The 16,822-nt window shown below is 35.5% G+C and overlaps 1 protein-coding gene across 6 annotated transcripts in view; it reads right to left on the bottom strand.

Moving 5' to 3' along the window:
* The window catches only part of BBS12 (Bardet-Biedl syndrome 12), a 69,623-nt gene that overhangs the window by 24,564 nt on the left and 28,237 nt on the right, over window positions 1-16,822 (bottom strand). The window contains exon 3 of one of the 6 annotated variants that reach the window (XR_013555160.2): window positions 119-1,571. The exons of the other annotated variants lie outside the window; for them this stretch is intronic. The gene's annotated coding sequence lies outside the window, so the exon portion shown is untranslated. Of the gene's footprint in view, window positions 1-118; window positions 1,572-16,822 lie in introns of those variants that run through there. 6 annotated transcript variants of the gene reach the window in all.

Genomic DNA, 16,822 nt, shown 5'->3' with positions numbered 1-16,822 from the left:
TACATGGCAAGTGTGGTTTTTATTAATGATGATGATGATTATACAGTTACATATAAGTAGATATTTACACATACAAATATAAGGTACTTTATTATTAAAATTTTTTAAATGTTTATTTATTTATTAAAAAAAAAAAACTTTAGTGTTTATTTTGTTTTTGAGAGAGACAGTGCAAGCAGGGGAGGGGCAGAGATAGAGGGAGACACAGAATCTGAAGCAGGCTCCAGGCTCTGAGCTGTCAGCACAGATCCCGACACAGAATTTGAACTCATGACCCGAGTTGAAGTCAGACACTTAACTGAATGAGCCACCCAGGCGCTCCTGTATTTTCCTGATTTACAGATATTCATTTGCTATCATAAACATATATGAACTCTATCTGTTGTGGTTTTCCATTGCAGAACAGGGGAAGAAAGCGGTATTTTAATGGCCCAGCTTAGGCCAAAAACTAGCTGTTGTAAAGAAGAGAATTCCCTATTGGACTTCATACCCTCCCCAATCCCCATCTCATCAAACCATTAGACAGAGTTTCAAGCTTTTGTCCATCCTTTAATAATATTTATTCTTACTGAAGCTTTCACTTATCTCATTCTAAGTATTCTTGGCAAGAAGTGGAAATATATTTGGTCTAAATGAGACAAACTTAAACTTAATCAGTAAAACATTAGTTAAATGGAAGGAGAATAAAATTTCCCTATCCAATACTTGGCCTGTTTATTTATTAGGTAATTTGATTACAGAAGTTTGGAAAAGCAACAGATGAATTCAGCTCTTTTTATTCCAGAATGAAACAAGGGGTCAGATATTAGGATCACATTCTCTTATTTATTTATATCCAATGTATCCCATTATTACCTATAATAATAATAAAATAATAAAAATCGTTTTCCCTTGTAGGTAACTTTTTGTTTCTCTCTTGCTGCTTTTAAAATTCTCTCTTTATCTTTAAACCTTGACATTTTAATTATTATGTGCCATGGTGTGGACCTCTTTGGGTTCATCTTGTTTGGAACTCTCTGTGCTTTCTGGTAACAAGAAAGTTGGTAACAAAGTTACCTACAAGGAAAAACCTATAAGGCTATCAGGTGATTTTTCACCAGAAACTTCACAAGTCAGAAAGGAATGGCATGAAATATTCAAAGTACTAAAAGGAAAAAACCTATAACCTACTTTACCTGGCAAGGTTATCATTCAGATTTTAAGGAGAGATAGAGTTCCCCAGACAAACAAGATAAAGGAGTTTATCACCACTAAACTAGCCTTACAAGAATGTTAAAGGGACTTCTTTAAGTGGAAAAGGAATGGCCATAATTAGACATAAGACAAATATGAATAATAAGATGTAAAATATGACAACATAAAATGTGATGGGAGTAAAAAGGGAGGAATAAGGGAGGAAAAAGAAAAAGAAAGAGAAAGATCTTTTCTTTATTTTCTTCTTCTTCTTCTTCTTCTTCTTCTTCTTCTTCTTTTTTTGAGAATCTGCTTCACTTAAATGACCATCAAATTAATATGGCTGGTATTTACTTAGGATGTTATATATGAACTTCTGGGTAACCACAAACCCAAACCTATGATACATAAAAAAATAAAGAAAAAGAAAGCCAAACAAAACACTATAGGTACTTATCATGCACAAAGAAAGAGAGCAAGAGAATAAGAAAACAAAGAACTATAAAAACAACCAGAAAACAAATTTTAAAAATGGCAATAAGTACATATCTATCAATAATCACCTTAATGTAAATGGCCTAAATGCTCCAATCAAAAAACAGAGTGGCAGAATGGCTAAAAAAACAAAAAACAAAAAACAAAAACAAGACTGAGGGGCACCTGGGGTGGCTCAGTGGGTTGAGCGTCCAACTCTTGGTTTCAGCTCAGGTCATGATCTCACGGTTCATGGGACCAAGCCCTACGTTGGGCTCTGTGCCGACAATACAGAACCTACTTGGGATTCTCTCTCTCCCTCTGTCTCTTCCCCTCCCCTGCATGTACTCTCTTGCTCTCTCTCCTTCAAAATAAATAATTAAATTTGAAAAACAAAAAAAACACAGGACCAACATGTATGCTTCATATAAGAGACTCACCTCAGACCTAAAGACACATACAAATGGAAATACAAATGGAAACAAACAAAAACCTGAGGTAGCAATATTTATACCAAACAAAATATACTTTTTTCAGTTATTTTAATTTTTATATTTATTTATATTTATTTATTTATTTATTTATTTATTTATTTATAAAGTTTATTTATTTTGAAAGAGACAGAGACAGCACAAGTTGGGGAGGGGCAGAGAGAGACAGAGAGTGAGAGAGAGAGAATCCCAAACAGGCTCCATGCTGTCAGTGCAAAGTCCAATGTGGGCTCAAACCCATGAACTGTGAGATCATGACCTGAACTGAAACCAAGAGTCAGACGCTTAACTGAGTCACCCAGGCACCCCCAAAATAGACTTAAAAAAAAAAGACTATAATAAGAGACAAGAAGAGTATTACATAATGATAAAGGGATCAATCCAACAAGAGGATGTAACAATTGTATATATATCTATGCACCCCACATGAAAGCACCTAAATACATAAAGCAAATATTAATGGACATATAGATTGAAACTGAGGTAATACAATAATAGTAGGGGACTTTAACACTCCAGTTACATCAGTGGATAGATCATCCAGACAGAAAATCAATAAGGAAACAATGTCTTTGAATGACACACTGGACCAGATGGATATAATAGACATATACAGAACATTTCATCCAAAAACAATGAAATGCACATTCTTTTCAAGTGCACATGGATCATTCTCCAGAACAGATCACATATTAGGCCAAAAAACAAGCCTCAATAAATTTAAGAAGATTGAAATCATACCATGCATCTTTTCTGACCACAATAGTGTGAAACTAGAAATAAGTAACAAGAAAAAAACTAGAAAAACCCAAACATGTGGAGACTAAACAACATGATACTAAACAACCAACGGATCAATGAAGCAATCAAAGAAGAAATTTAAAAAAAATATATGGAGACAAATGAAAATGAAACGCAATGGCCCAAAACCTCCAGGACACAGTGAAAGCAGTTCTAAGAGGGAAGTAGATAGAAATACAGGCCTACATCAAGAAACAAGAAAAAACTCAAATAGACGATCCAATATTATGCCTACAGAAATTAGAAAAAGAAGAAAAAGCAAAGCCCAAGATGAGTAGAAAAGAAGAAAAATAAAGATAGAGCAGAAATAAATGATTTAGAGACTAAAAAACAAAACAAAACAAAACAAAACAAAAGCAAACAAACAAAAACCAGTAGAAAAATTCACTAAACAAAGTGCTGGTTCTTTGAAGACAAACAAAACTGATAAACTGACAAACAAAACAAAACTGACAAACCTTTAGCCAGACTCATCAAGAAAAAAAGAAAAAGGAACCAAAATAAATCAGAAGCTAGAGAAAAGAAGTAATAACTGACATCATAGAAACACAAAGGATTATAAAAGAATAATATGAAAGGTTATATGCTAAAAAGCTGCAGAACCCAGAAGGAAAGTATAAATTTCTAGAAACATATAATCTTGCAAAATGTTTGAACCAGGCAGATATGGAAAATCTGAATAGATTGATTATAAATAATGAAATTGAATTGGTAATCAAGAATATATATATATATATATATATATATATATATATATATATATACATATATATATATATATATATATATATATATATATATACCAGATAGATTCACATGTGAATTCTACCAGACCTTTAAAGAGCCAATACCTATTCTCATCAAACTATTCCAAAAAAAACAGAAGAGGAAGCAAAGCATCCAAATATATCCTATCAGGCCAGCATTACCCTGAGACCAAAACCAGACAAAGACACCACAGAAAAGGGAAACTATAGGCCAATATCCCTGATGAACATAAATGTAAAAATCTTCAACACAATACTAGCAAACTACATACAACAATACATTAAAAGGACGATTCACCATGATCCAGTGGGAATTATTCCCAGGATGCAAGGATGGTTCAATATTCCCCAAACAATCAACATCATATACCACATCAACAAAATGAAGGATAAAAATCATTTGATCTCAATAGATGCAGAAAAAGAATTTGACAAGATTCCACATCCATTCATGAGAAAACCCCTCAACCAGATGGGGTTAGAGGGAATATCCTTCAACATAATAAAGGCCATATATGAAAACCTACAGCTAACATCATCCTCAATGGTGAAAACCTGAAAACTTTCTTTCTGAGGTCAGGAACAAGACAAAGATGTCCACTCTTGCCATTTTTATTCAACATAATACTGGAAGTCCTAGACACAGCAATCAGACAAGCAAAAGAAATAAGAGGCATCCATACTGGTAAAGAAATTAAATTGTCACTATTCGCAGATGGCATGATGTATACATAAAAAGTCCTAAAAGAGTTCACCAAAAAACTACTAGAAGTAATAAATGTATTCAGTAAAGTGACAGGATACAAAATTAATGCCCAGAACTCAGTAGCATTTTTATACACTAACAATGAAGTCACAGAAAGAGAAATTAAAAAAAAAATACCATTTACAATTGCACCAAAAATAATAAAGTACCCAGAATAAACTTAATCAAGGATGTGAAAGGCTTGTACTCTAAAACTATATATATATATATAAAACACTGTTGAGAGAAATTGAAGATTACACAAATAAAAAGAGATTCTATGCTTGTGGATTGTAAGAATTAATATTGTCAAAATGTCCATATTACACAAAGCAATTCTAGAGATTCAAAGCAATCCTTATGAAAATGCCAAGAGCATCTTTCACAAAACCAGAATAAATAATACTGGAATTTGTATGGAACCATAAAAGACCCCAAATAGCAAAAGCAATCTTGAAAAAGAAGAACAAAGCTAGAGGTATCACAATCCCAGATTTCAAGATGTACTACAAATCTGTAGTAATTTAAACAGTATGGTCCTGGCACAAAAATAGATATGTAAGTCAACGGAACAGAGTAAAGACCCCAGAAATAAACCCACAATTACATGGCCAATGAATCTATGACAAAAAAGGCAAGAATATATAATGGGGAAAAGACAGCCTTTTCAATAAATGGTGCTGGGAAAACTGGACAGCTACATAGAAAAGAATGAAACTGGACTACTTTCTAACATCATATACAAAAATAAACTTAAAATGGATTAAATGGAGACCGGAAAACATAAACATCCTGGAAGAGAACACAGGCAGTAATATCTGAGACATCTGCCAATAGCAACATTTTTCTAGGTATGTCTCCTAAGGCAAAAGAAACAAAAGCAAAAATAAACTATCAGGACTACATCAAAATAAAAAGCTTTTGCACTGCAAAGGAGCCCATCAAGAAAACTAAAAGGCAACTTACTGAATCAAGAAGTTATTTGCAGGGGTGCCTGGGTGGCTCAGTTGGTTAAACATCCAACTTCAACTTAGGTCATGATCTCACAGCTCGTGTGTGAGTTCGAGCCCTGCGTGGGGCTCTGTGCTGACAGCTCAGAGCCGGGAACCTGCTTAAGATTCTGTCTGTTGGGTCTGTCTGTCTGTCTGTCTCCTCTCATGTCTCCTCCCCTGCTCGTGTTCTGTCACACATCAATAACTGGTTATTGCAATTGTCAGAGGTCAGTTTCCAACATATGAACAACTAGAAAATGGAGGTTCTACATTTTTACCCCACAGAATATGGCAATGATAGTTTTAGCTTGAAAAGTTTTTAAAGCAAGTTTATTAAGCATCCACTTTGACTATAAAATATATTAACAATGTACCTAATAAAATATCTATCATTAAACAATGTAAATTCTTGAAGCCTCAAATAAAATAATAGTAACAAATATATTTTTTTAGAGATAAAGGTAAGCCAGGTATTGCAGTAGGCACATTACATTAATTATCTCATTCCCCTTTCATCAGTTATGCAAGGTAGATGGTAAAAATGCAAACTTCTGTCAGTGAGTGTTAACCAACCAATCATTACTTAAGAGAGTTAATTTTCAAATTCCCTGTAAGTAACAGAATCTCTGGCTGGTGTTCTCCATTCTATTATTAACTAAAGAGGTTTGGAATAACTCTCCGAGGTTTGGAAACCACACTTTGGTCACTTTGCCTACAGAAATAAGACTTAGTACCTCCACTTCCTCTTGCAAATATTTTCTGGGCCTATGACAATTTCCTTAATTTTCTATCCTGTGATCTGCTAGCATTACAGTGATTTTATTGCTGTGATCAGAATTGAAGATATTTAGTCAAGTGTCATTCTTACTTACATGAATAAAAAGTCAAGTCAGATTCTGTTTGGGCTTCAGTGAACCTATTTACCTGAAGGCACTTACTCAAGTCTGTTTACATCGCATACTGAAAAACACAGGCACACTCTTTTTGCAACTCATCTTTTAAAGAGGAGTCTATTTCCTACCCTTTAAATCTAGACTGTTCTTGTCACTTGCTTTGACCAAAAGAATATGGTAGAAGTGAAGTTATGACTTCCAAACTAGACCTGAAGCTTCTGTCTTGGTTCTTGGAGAATGCAGCCCTGAGACTGACATGTAAGACAGTCAGTCTAGCTTACTAAGGACGAGAGGCCAGAGGAGAAGCGTCAGCTGCCAGACATGTGCCTGAGGCCATCTTGAATCTTCAACTATGAGCCCAGGCAAAACCAGTTGCACCCAGATGACACACAGAATTGGAGAAATAGCAAAATATTGTTGGTTTAAAACACTAAGTTTTGGTGTGGTTAATTACACAGAAATATATAGTTCATATTTTTTTTTTCTTATTCCTGCCAGCATCATAGGAAATACTAGATAATTTAGGAAAAGGTAGTGAATTAAGGAAAACAGACAGTGAGTAAGTTCTATTAAGATAGACCATACAGCTTTATTTCACCAACAGGAAAGGGGAGAAATGAAGAAAATATCATTGAAGAGTAGAAGAGATAGGTGACTTTGCAGGTAGGGGAGGTAACCTGTAAATTATGGGGGAACAGCTCTGTCATGGCACCTTGGTGGCTGGGTTTGGTTGTCAGCTTGCCCTGGGTCTGGTGGATTCTCCTTAGGGTCTTTTTGAAACATGAGAACCTGAAGGCTTGTGAGGAGGGGTTACCAGGAAATTTCTCACTTGCTTTTCTGTCAGGGAAACTGACATGAGGCAGTTTTCCATTGCCTCCCAGGTTCTGATGAGGTGTGAGGCTTTCTGCCTCACTCCCCTTTAGACAGAAATGTAGGCTATAAAACTGTATAGTTGCAATCTAGAATTCCCTGCTTGGCAAGAGAGTATTTCAACTCGTTTTGTAATCATCTGACCCTTTAGTTTCCGCGCCATCCCTTTTGGGCTGTGAAACAAGCACCTTTGGCTACTCTTCTCTGTCTATGTAAGTAATAAATCCTCTAAAGCTAAAAAGGGCTCAGTGTCTTTACTGGCCAATTCTGGCAGGCCTTGGCTGTGGCCTTGCCTGCTGTCTGTTTGACACAGGTAGGTAATGGAAAAAAAAAAAAACCAACTTGTCATAAAGTATTAAAAACAAACCATAATTCTGTAGTTAAAGTGGGATGAAAATTTGACACATTTTCTGTTCCCCACCCTATCCCAAGTCTCATCTTCAGTAATAAATACATGGATTATCAATGCTTCAGTTATGTTAGCCATGCCTCTAACCTCTGCAAGTTCATCTGTACCATCAATAAATGCATCTCAGAAAATACAAAACCTAGATATACTTTGGAAAGATAGTCTGGGTTGGCTTAGAAACTAAGGTAGAGCAAATATTTGAAATTTTAACTCATATGTCAATGAAAGTATAGATACTTCGGCATAAATTGTTTGAAGTTATTGAAATATCTAAGACAAAACTCATGAATTCTCTTTTTTCTTGTTATTGTTAACTGTCCATAAAGAAAAAAAAGTCAGAAAAATAAGTCAGTAATACTGGGAGTTTAATTTTATTGCTATGTAAATAGTTTTCCAAATAAACAGAATTTGGGTGGGATGGATATTTTCTCTACAAAAGAACCAGATTCCCGAAGTACATAAATATACCTCTGATATTAAAGTCTTTAGAGAAACACGTAGAATTTAGGGAAACTTTTAGTGAAAATTCTTACTCCAAAAATATTTACAAAAATTGACTTATTTTCTTCTTTCATTCTTCCCACTATCTGTGAATGGGAAGAGTCCTTAAATGTGAATGTAAAACATTAGACATCAGAAGGAATAAGAAGAAGAAAAGCAAAGGACTTGGTTTATAAATAGAGTAACAGAGGCTTTGAGTAATCAAAAACTACCTGTGAACACATCCTGTGTTCAAAAACTAAGCAAGGATTCTGCCCACTCAGGTCAGATAGAGAACTACTTTTGCTCTAAGTAAATAGCAAGCTAAATGAGCCTGTTTTTATTGAGAGGATATTTGAGCATGTGAAGTGTAAACAAGGAAAGTGGTCTAGCCAAACTAGTTTCTACCTTTTGCAGACACCATTTATTCTTTCACACTTAAAATTTTTAAATTTGTGCAGGCCAATATGAGGATGGGGTACTCATCCATGAACAAAAATGTAATTCAAGGCACCTGGGTGGCTCAGTCAGTTAAGTGTCTGACTTTGGCTCAGGTCATGATCTCACAGTTCATGAATTTGGGCCATGCATCGGGCTCTCTGCTGTCAGTGCAGAGCCCACTTCGGATCCTCTCCTTCTCTCTGCCCCTCCCCATCCCGTTTCTCTCTCTCTCTCTCTCTCAAAAATAAATAAACATTTTTCTTCTAAATGTAATAATTCAACTGACATTCACTGAGTGCTAACCATAAGCCATGCATTATAATTACCCCATGTGTCTCCTTGGCTCCAGCTTTCCCTACTTTAATCCACTTCTCTGCCTAAAATTATTCCAAGGCTGCCCAGAGCTTCCAGAATGAAACACAAACACCTGAACCTGGGGCAAACAGCCCAGCCCTTGCCAGCCTCTCTGGGACCCTCTCTGCCAGTCTTCCTTCCTATCTTAGATCCCCAGCCCCAGACAGACTTGCAGTTTCTGGGAGGTGCCCTGATTTCCATAACTTTGCACAAGCTGTTGCCTCTTTCTAACCCTACGCCTTCTGTCTCCAAAGGAGTAACTGTTCCTTCTTACTCCATAGCATAATCTGCATATGACTATGCTGGCACTGATTTCACAGTGAACTTGCTCCCTCCCTCATCCTTGTGATTCTAATGCTTAACCAGGGATAACAGTAAAAAAAATGATTATTGGATGAATAGGAACATTAAGAAACATGTGTATTAGTGCAAGCTGAGTGTGTCACAATTTGAGCTGAGACAGCGAAAATATTTGTTATAGTGAAGATCAGAATAATTCTTCAGAGGAAGAGTATGCTTCAAAAAATGGCATGGAGGGGGGCACCTGGGTGGCTCAGTAGGTTGAGCGTCCGACTTTGGCTCAGGTCATGATCTCACAGTTTGTGAGTTCAAGCCCTGAGTTAGGCTCTGTGCTGACAGCTCAGAGCCTGGAGCCTGCTCTGGATTCTGTGTCTCCCTCTCTCTCTCCCCCTCCCTCACTCACGCTCTGTCTCTCTCTCTCTCTCAAAAATAAATAATAAAACATTTTTCAAAAATTTTTAAAAATAGCATGGAGGCATAATTTTTCAAAAGCTAATTATACTGATGGCTATGGATGCTAGCTCTCATGCATGGTTCATAGGAGTCCAGAGACTAGTTCTTATTTGTGAGTAAGAAAGGCTCTGTATCAGGCTACAAGAGGTAAAAAAAGGACTAAAGTAAACCTTAGTTTTCATGATTCATCTAAAACCTTTGATTGACTTGGAAAAAAAATGCTTAACATGGCTTTTAAAAAATTATATTGGCAGGGCACCTGGGTGGCTTAGTTGGTTAAGCGACTGACTCTTCATTGCAACTCAGGTCAGGATCTCACAGTTTGTAAGACTGACCCCCATGTTGGGCTCTGTGCTGACAGTGTGGAGCCTGCTTGGGATTCTTTCTCTCCCTCTCTCTACCCCTCCCCTGCTTACCCTCTCTCTCTTTCTCTAAAAATAAATAAACTTAAAAAAATTATACTGGCAAAAATGGAGCTAGAGCTTCTGAGACGATAATGAATGCATAGGACTTTCTTTGGAAGGGTAAAATTTGACTAGTGTTCTATGAGTCAATAGGAATCTAGGAACAACTTTAAGGGATCAGTAAAGAGGAAGGACAAAAGAATCCCAATATTAGGGAAATAATATGGGAGTTGGAATAATAAGATCTGAAATAAAGTCTGCTTATTCTTTTTCAATACTGGCATGGGCTAGTCATAACTTCTCTATGCTTGCCTCCACATCTGTAGAGAAGTTAATAAAGCATCTCTGAAATTTCCAGTTAATATGGTAGACTAAACCAACATTGGAGATCTACTCCTTCCATAAAGTTTTAAATGTTTTAACATAGGTTTCAACATAAGAAAGGGAGATCTCCAAATAATGTAATATAGAGGAAATAATCCAGGATGGGGAGGAAGAGTGAGAGCTAAAAGCAGTCACAGGGGCATTAGAACAAGATATATAGCTACAGAGCTGGAGATCATAATCACGGGAGGAAAGAAGTCAAGGTATATATGGCCCTTTGCATGTAGGGTAATAGAGCAGAGGTCCTTTCATAAACCTGTGGGTCTGAGAGACCCAGAAATGGCCTTTCAGCCATATAATGGGGCTCAGAAAATCCCAACATCTGATCCAGGGATAGGCATGGAAAAAAGTCAATTGCACATTAAAGATCATTGTTTGGCAGGAGGATTATATATCAATTAAACTTCATTAAATTAAATATGCATATTAAAATTTAAGAGTAACCACTTAAAGAACAGAAATAGTATGCTAACCTTCCTCTTGTCTGGTAGATCAATAACAGTAAAGAAAATGCATGGTGATTTAAATGAAATAAATGCTATGTAAATGCTTCTTGTTAGGTACAATCATCAATCCAAGTTCAGGTTTTACCAGTGACCTTAAAGACAAACTAACTGGACGACTGTTCTGAAAGTGAAAGTTCAGTACTTAACTTGTATAACTGGCTCTCATCTAATGATTTCCCCTTCTCCCAGCAGACTCAAGAATGGCAGTCTCCTGACAAAATGAAGAACCCATGTCATTGAAAATTCTGGGTGTTAATTTCTCACCATCTGTTTAGTGTTGTTGGACTTAAGTTGGAAAAAAAAAAAAAGAAAAAGGAAAATGATGGATTTGGGTTTCAATTTACTTTGTCCTTTGTTCTATTTCTTCAGGAATTCAATTTGAATCTGTTTTACAATGCAAACATTGTGTTAAAAGTACAAAGAAAAATTGAATCAAATGAAAAAATTTTTTGTCATTAAATAATATTTGGGGTAATAATACTGTTTAAAAAAAGATCTCGGTACTGCTTCTAGAATATAGTATTTTAAAGCCTGACAGGACCATGGGAAATGTCTAGCTCAGCGAGTTTCTGGTGTTGCTCTAAAGAGTCATAGGGATTTGCAGAACCTTTGAGGCCATGACAGGGATAAGGGAGGAGCAGGAGAGCCTCCTTGTGCCCTAGCACAGCTTTTTCAATTTGCTTGGGCTTCAACTGGGCTTCAACTGGGCTTCTGTGTGAGATTTCCTTTGAAAATAGTGCCATACCTATAGATTGATAGATAGGGAACACTGAGCCCATATTCTTTGTTTTACAGGTGATGAAACAGGTATAGAGAAGGTAAGTGACTTGCTCACTGTTGAAAGCAAATAAAAAACCAGGGACTAGAGATCAGCCTTTTTCTCTAATACTACATCTGTGTTAGAGACAATGGTTTTGTTTTTTCTCTTGACAAGAGAAACTAAGGCATTGTGTTAAATGTTAGGACTGAAAATATAAATAAATTGTGGTCTCGGCCCTTAGAAGCCTTTGATTCTATGAGATCAGCTAGGAGAAGTTTTTAAGAGGGATGGAGCCATCAACAATTCTTAATGCAGTCAATGGAACCAAGAGGAACAAAACAACCTAAAAAGATTTTAAAACCGGAAAAGGACTCACACTTTTAGGTGAAATTTGACCTTGGTTTTTTTTTTTTTTTTTTTGAAGTTTATTTATTTATTTATTGTGTGAGAGAGAATGTTAGCGTACTCATGCACCAGTGCATGAGCAGGGGAGGGGCAGAGAGAGAGGGAGAGAATCCCAAGCAGGTTCCATGCTTTCAGTGCAGAGCCTGATGCAGGGCTTGATCTCATGACAGTGAGATCATAACCTGAGCCAGAATCAAGTTAGAAGCTTAACTGACTGAGTCACCAAGGTGTCCCTGTGAACTGTTACTATTATCCAATGTATCTAAAAAAGGAAATAGAGTATGAGAGTGTGAAGGGATGTGTTTTTTCTGGGGGTGGCTAGATTTGGAGCATTCAGTAAGTGTGGAGAAAAATATAATACATTAAAAAGCAACAGCAACAAAGAAAGGTGCTTTGTTCTGAGGAAGTTCTTTTTTTTTTAATGTTTCTATATTTTTGAGAGAGACAGACACACACAGAGCACCAGCAGGGGAGGGGCAGAGAGATGGAGACAGAATCTGAAGCAGGCTCCAGGCTCTGAGCTGTCAGTATAGAACCTGATGTGGGGCTCGAACTTGTGAACCATGAGATCATGCCCTGAGCTGCAAAAAGGACAGTTAACTGACTGAGCCACCCAGGTGCCCCTGAGGAAGTTCTTTAAGTTGTGCTGATATAACAATGTATTAAATGGTGCTAAAATAGGGGCACCTGGGTGGCTCAGTCAGTTAAGCATCTGACTCTTGGTTTCAGCTCAGGTCATGATCTCACCAGTTGTGAGTTCAAGCCCCACATCAGGCTTCATGCCGACAGAGTGGAGCCTGCTTGGGACTTTCTCTTTCTCTTTCTCTCTCTGTCCCTCCCCCCTCTCACTCTCTGTCTCTCAAAAATAAATAAATAAACTTTAAAAAATTTAAAAAAATAATAAATCGTGCTGAAATAGTTAGCTTGAATGTCTGGTACTAAAATGGAACTAAATAATTTACCAAAAAGTTTTAAAGAAATTAAGAGAAAAAAATGCCAAAATGACTTAGCGTGCCTATGTGTTAAAAACGTTGCATAGAAAAAAAGAGGTAAATAAAACAATAAAGAATGTGGAAGAAAGATGGCTTTATCAGTAATTAACTACATAGATTTCTCTGGGTCTCAGTTTCCTCATCTGTAGACAAGGAGATTAGAAAAAAAGAATCTATAAAATTCTTCCTAGCCACAAAATTATCTATGGCTACAAGGGTTTGACCCCAAATAAGGGAGAATATATATAAAATATATATTTACTTAGTAGCTAAGAAACAAGATGTACCCTTGTTTTTGTAATTTAATTTTCCTTAAGTGAACACAAATAATATCATTAATAAAATAATTGACATAAGATTTGTCAACCAATGAAGAAACAATTGGAAAAATTAAGAACTAGAAAAAAATCACTCATTATTTCTGAATCTGGCTAATATCTTGGGTATTTATATTATAGTGATGTCCTCAGAAAAATCAGAACAATTAAGAACAAAGCAAATTTAAGATGATGTTTGTTTTCTTTGTAAAAACAAAAACAAAAACAAAAAGCAAAAACAAACATTAGATATAAGAATATAAAAGCATAGTCTACAAGTGGCTAATGGAATAAGAAAGAGTTCTGGAGATTCATGAAAAGATTTCAAAGGGAATAGATGGCATGCAAAACAGAGTTTATGAAATCAGGGGCAAGGTTGAATTGACTCAATTCTAAAGACATAATCCTGGAACCAAAGGAGTCGATGTTGAACCATAGTGTTGTAGCCTACAAGCATTGTTGCAAAAGGAAGTAGACATTTTCCAGAACCTCATGATATTATAGTCATTACTGGAAACCAAAAGTCTTAGAAATATGAGCAGAGCTAAAGAAATATAAGAGGTAATAAAGTGATGAAACCCTGGAACATATGAAGAAAGAAAGTGGGAACAACTAAGTTCATAGAGCCTGGAAAAGCAGCAATAAGCAGAGAAGGGAAGGAGAGTCTAGGATTGTCAGCATATTAATGGCAATTAAGAAAAAATTGTCGGTGATAATATAAAAGAAAGGACATTAAACTGATCTTAGAAAAATTCAGTTGGATGACTGGTGGAACAGATTTACAATAAGTTTTGCTGAAACTAAAAAATATATGAATTAGCTAATTCTCTTTGGCAAGTATTCTATTATGGGAATTCAAAGTTTTTCTTTTATTTTGTCTGCTTATTTCCCAGAGTAAAAAGTAAATATAAACTAAAGGTAGACTCAAACACCTAGATCAAGTCTCAAAATATCATCTGGCCAATTACTACAAGGTACTATCCCAAAACAGAACTGATTTTACTGTAAGGTTATTTTCCCTGAGTTCTAAGGACAGAGATTATATAGCTGTCTTTGGAAAACAATTCCAATATCAAACAACCTGTACTGTCAAACATTATCTTCGTCTCATCAGACGTGATTTTGTTGTAGATTAAGGCAGATTACTTAGCCATTCTTTCCTGTATTCTTAAGTGGAGGAGTCTAAATATCTTGTAAACTTTACTTGACAACCCCGTTTTTTGGGAGCACAAATCATGAATATACAATTCAAAAATGGTCAAAAAAATGAATTCACCCCTGTAACCATGATTCAGGTCATGAAATAACTCTGCCAGCACTTCCAGAGCCCTCCTTGTTTGCCTTACCAGACACTACCCTTCCCACCTCCCCAAAGATAACCACAAACCTGATTTCAAACACTTTGGTTTAGATATGTCTGTTTTTGAAATTTACAAGCATGGTTAAACCATATGTTCTCTCTTTTTTTAGTAGCTTTTTAAATTGAGATATACCTCACATAACATAAAGTTCACCTCTTTAAAGTGTACACTTTACTATAATCTCTGTTGTGCAACCATTACCACTATCTATATCCAGAATATTTCCATCTCCTACTTTACCCCACAAAACCCTGTACCTAATAGCAGTTGGTCCCAATTAGTATGTTCTCTTTTGCTTTTGGCTTCTTTTTCTTAACATTATGTTTGTGAGATTCATGTGCTATAATCAGTAGCCAATATATATATGTATATATATTTTGAATAGAGCCTAAGGCATAAAGTACAGGTTTTTCTAATTAATTATGATTCCATACACAAAACTAATGGTTTAGACCCTGGTTGCACAGTAGTACCAACCAGGGAGAGTTAAAAAACACTGATGTGTAGGCCCCATTCCAGATAAATAAATTATAATCTGGGGTATGGGAAGGGTAAACCAGGGCTTTAGTAGTTTTAAAAATTCTCCAGATAATTCTATTGTGCATCCAAAACTAAGAACTACCATAAACAACTAATCAGTAAAAGACTTAGCCTGACCAGAAGAAGGCTCTAATTAAAAAGACAGAGTCTCTTAGACCCTCAGGCATACTGAATTAGATTTTTGAGACCGTGAGAGTCTGCATTTTGACAAGTGACACATGTGCTTCTTATAAAGCAGTTTCAGAAATACGGCAGGAAACCAATAATTATTTCTAAAAAAATAAATGACTTCATCAACAGAGGTTTCTATTGCTTTTAAATAAGAAAACACAAATGCTAGTTTAAAACATTTTCAATACATTAAAAAGAAACTATTTTAATGTATGATTTAATTAGAGTGATGAGAGGAAAAATATATTACATCTGCCTCATTTCTTTTAATTTGGTATCAATCCAAAGTGAAAACCTATTGGGAAGTAGCCTTTTCTACCTCCTGCTCTGAGGTTAACACAGGAAACAGGTCTACTTTTTTTAGACATCAATCCAGTTTCAATGTTGTCAACAGACTCTGAAATTCGCAATTTACTTTTTCATTCCTAGTAGACAATATACAAAGAATCTTCTTCACAACACCAGATAAACACACTGGAAAATTTTTTAAATGCAATTGCCAAGAAAAATGGCAAACAAAATAGAAAAGGAAAAAAATTTCAGAAAAGGAAAACATACTCCAAACAGTCTGAAAAATACTTAATTATATAATGTAGTCTAGTAGTAACAACTTTACATGTTGATAAGTAAGAACATTTTATTTGACGCTAGAGTTGGCTTTGGGCCCTTGTAATGTATTTCTATTATCTGGTCCTGCTGGAGATAGTTTAATATATACCCAAGGCAAGGATAGTGCTTTATATAGGGCTCTGTACAGCCTCAGCTCTTAATAATGTGTCATTCTCATTATTGAAGGATATCTTCCCTTATTGAAGTATTCTCTTGATATATTACATAATTTTAAATATGACCTGATAATTTTTCACCTTACCAATTGGTCACTAACAGTAAACTAGGTTCTGTTATTTAGTACATTAATTCAATATATTGGATGGTGGTTACCTGTTTAAACATACTAACATTTCTAAAATAAGTTTTTAATTTTAGGATAATTTAGATGCACACAAAAACTGTAAAAATAGTCCAGAGAATATCTATATCCTCCACATCTAGTTTCAACATTTATTACAGCTAATGAGCCAGTTTTGATACATAATTATTAACTAGAATCCAGAATCCATACTTTGTTCTGATTTCCTTTGTCTTTACCAAATGTCCTTTTCCTGTTCCAAGATGCCATCCAGGATACCATATTATCATGTGGTTGTCATATCACCTTACACTCCTCTAGGCTGTGACTATTCTTCAGACTATACTTCAGCTAAGTAAGTTTTAGAATGTTGCATACTATTAAGCTTTTAAAGATACTTAATTTATTCTTAGATTCAATTAATACATC

This window comes from Panthera onca, chromosome B1 (genome assembly GCF_046562875.1).
Source record: "Panthera onca isolate mPanOnc1 chromosome B1, mPanOnc1 haplotype 2, whole genome shotgun sequence".
NCBI classification, from domain to species: Eukaryota; Metazoa; Chordata; class Mammalia; order Carnivora; family Felidae; genus Panthera; species Panthera onca.
Note: the sequence above shows the minus strand (reverse complement) of the source record. Positions and strands in the feature narration are given on the sequence as shown.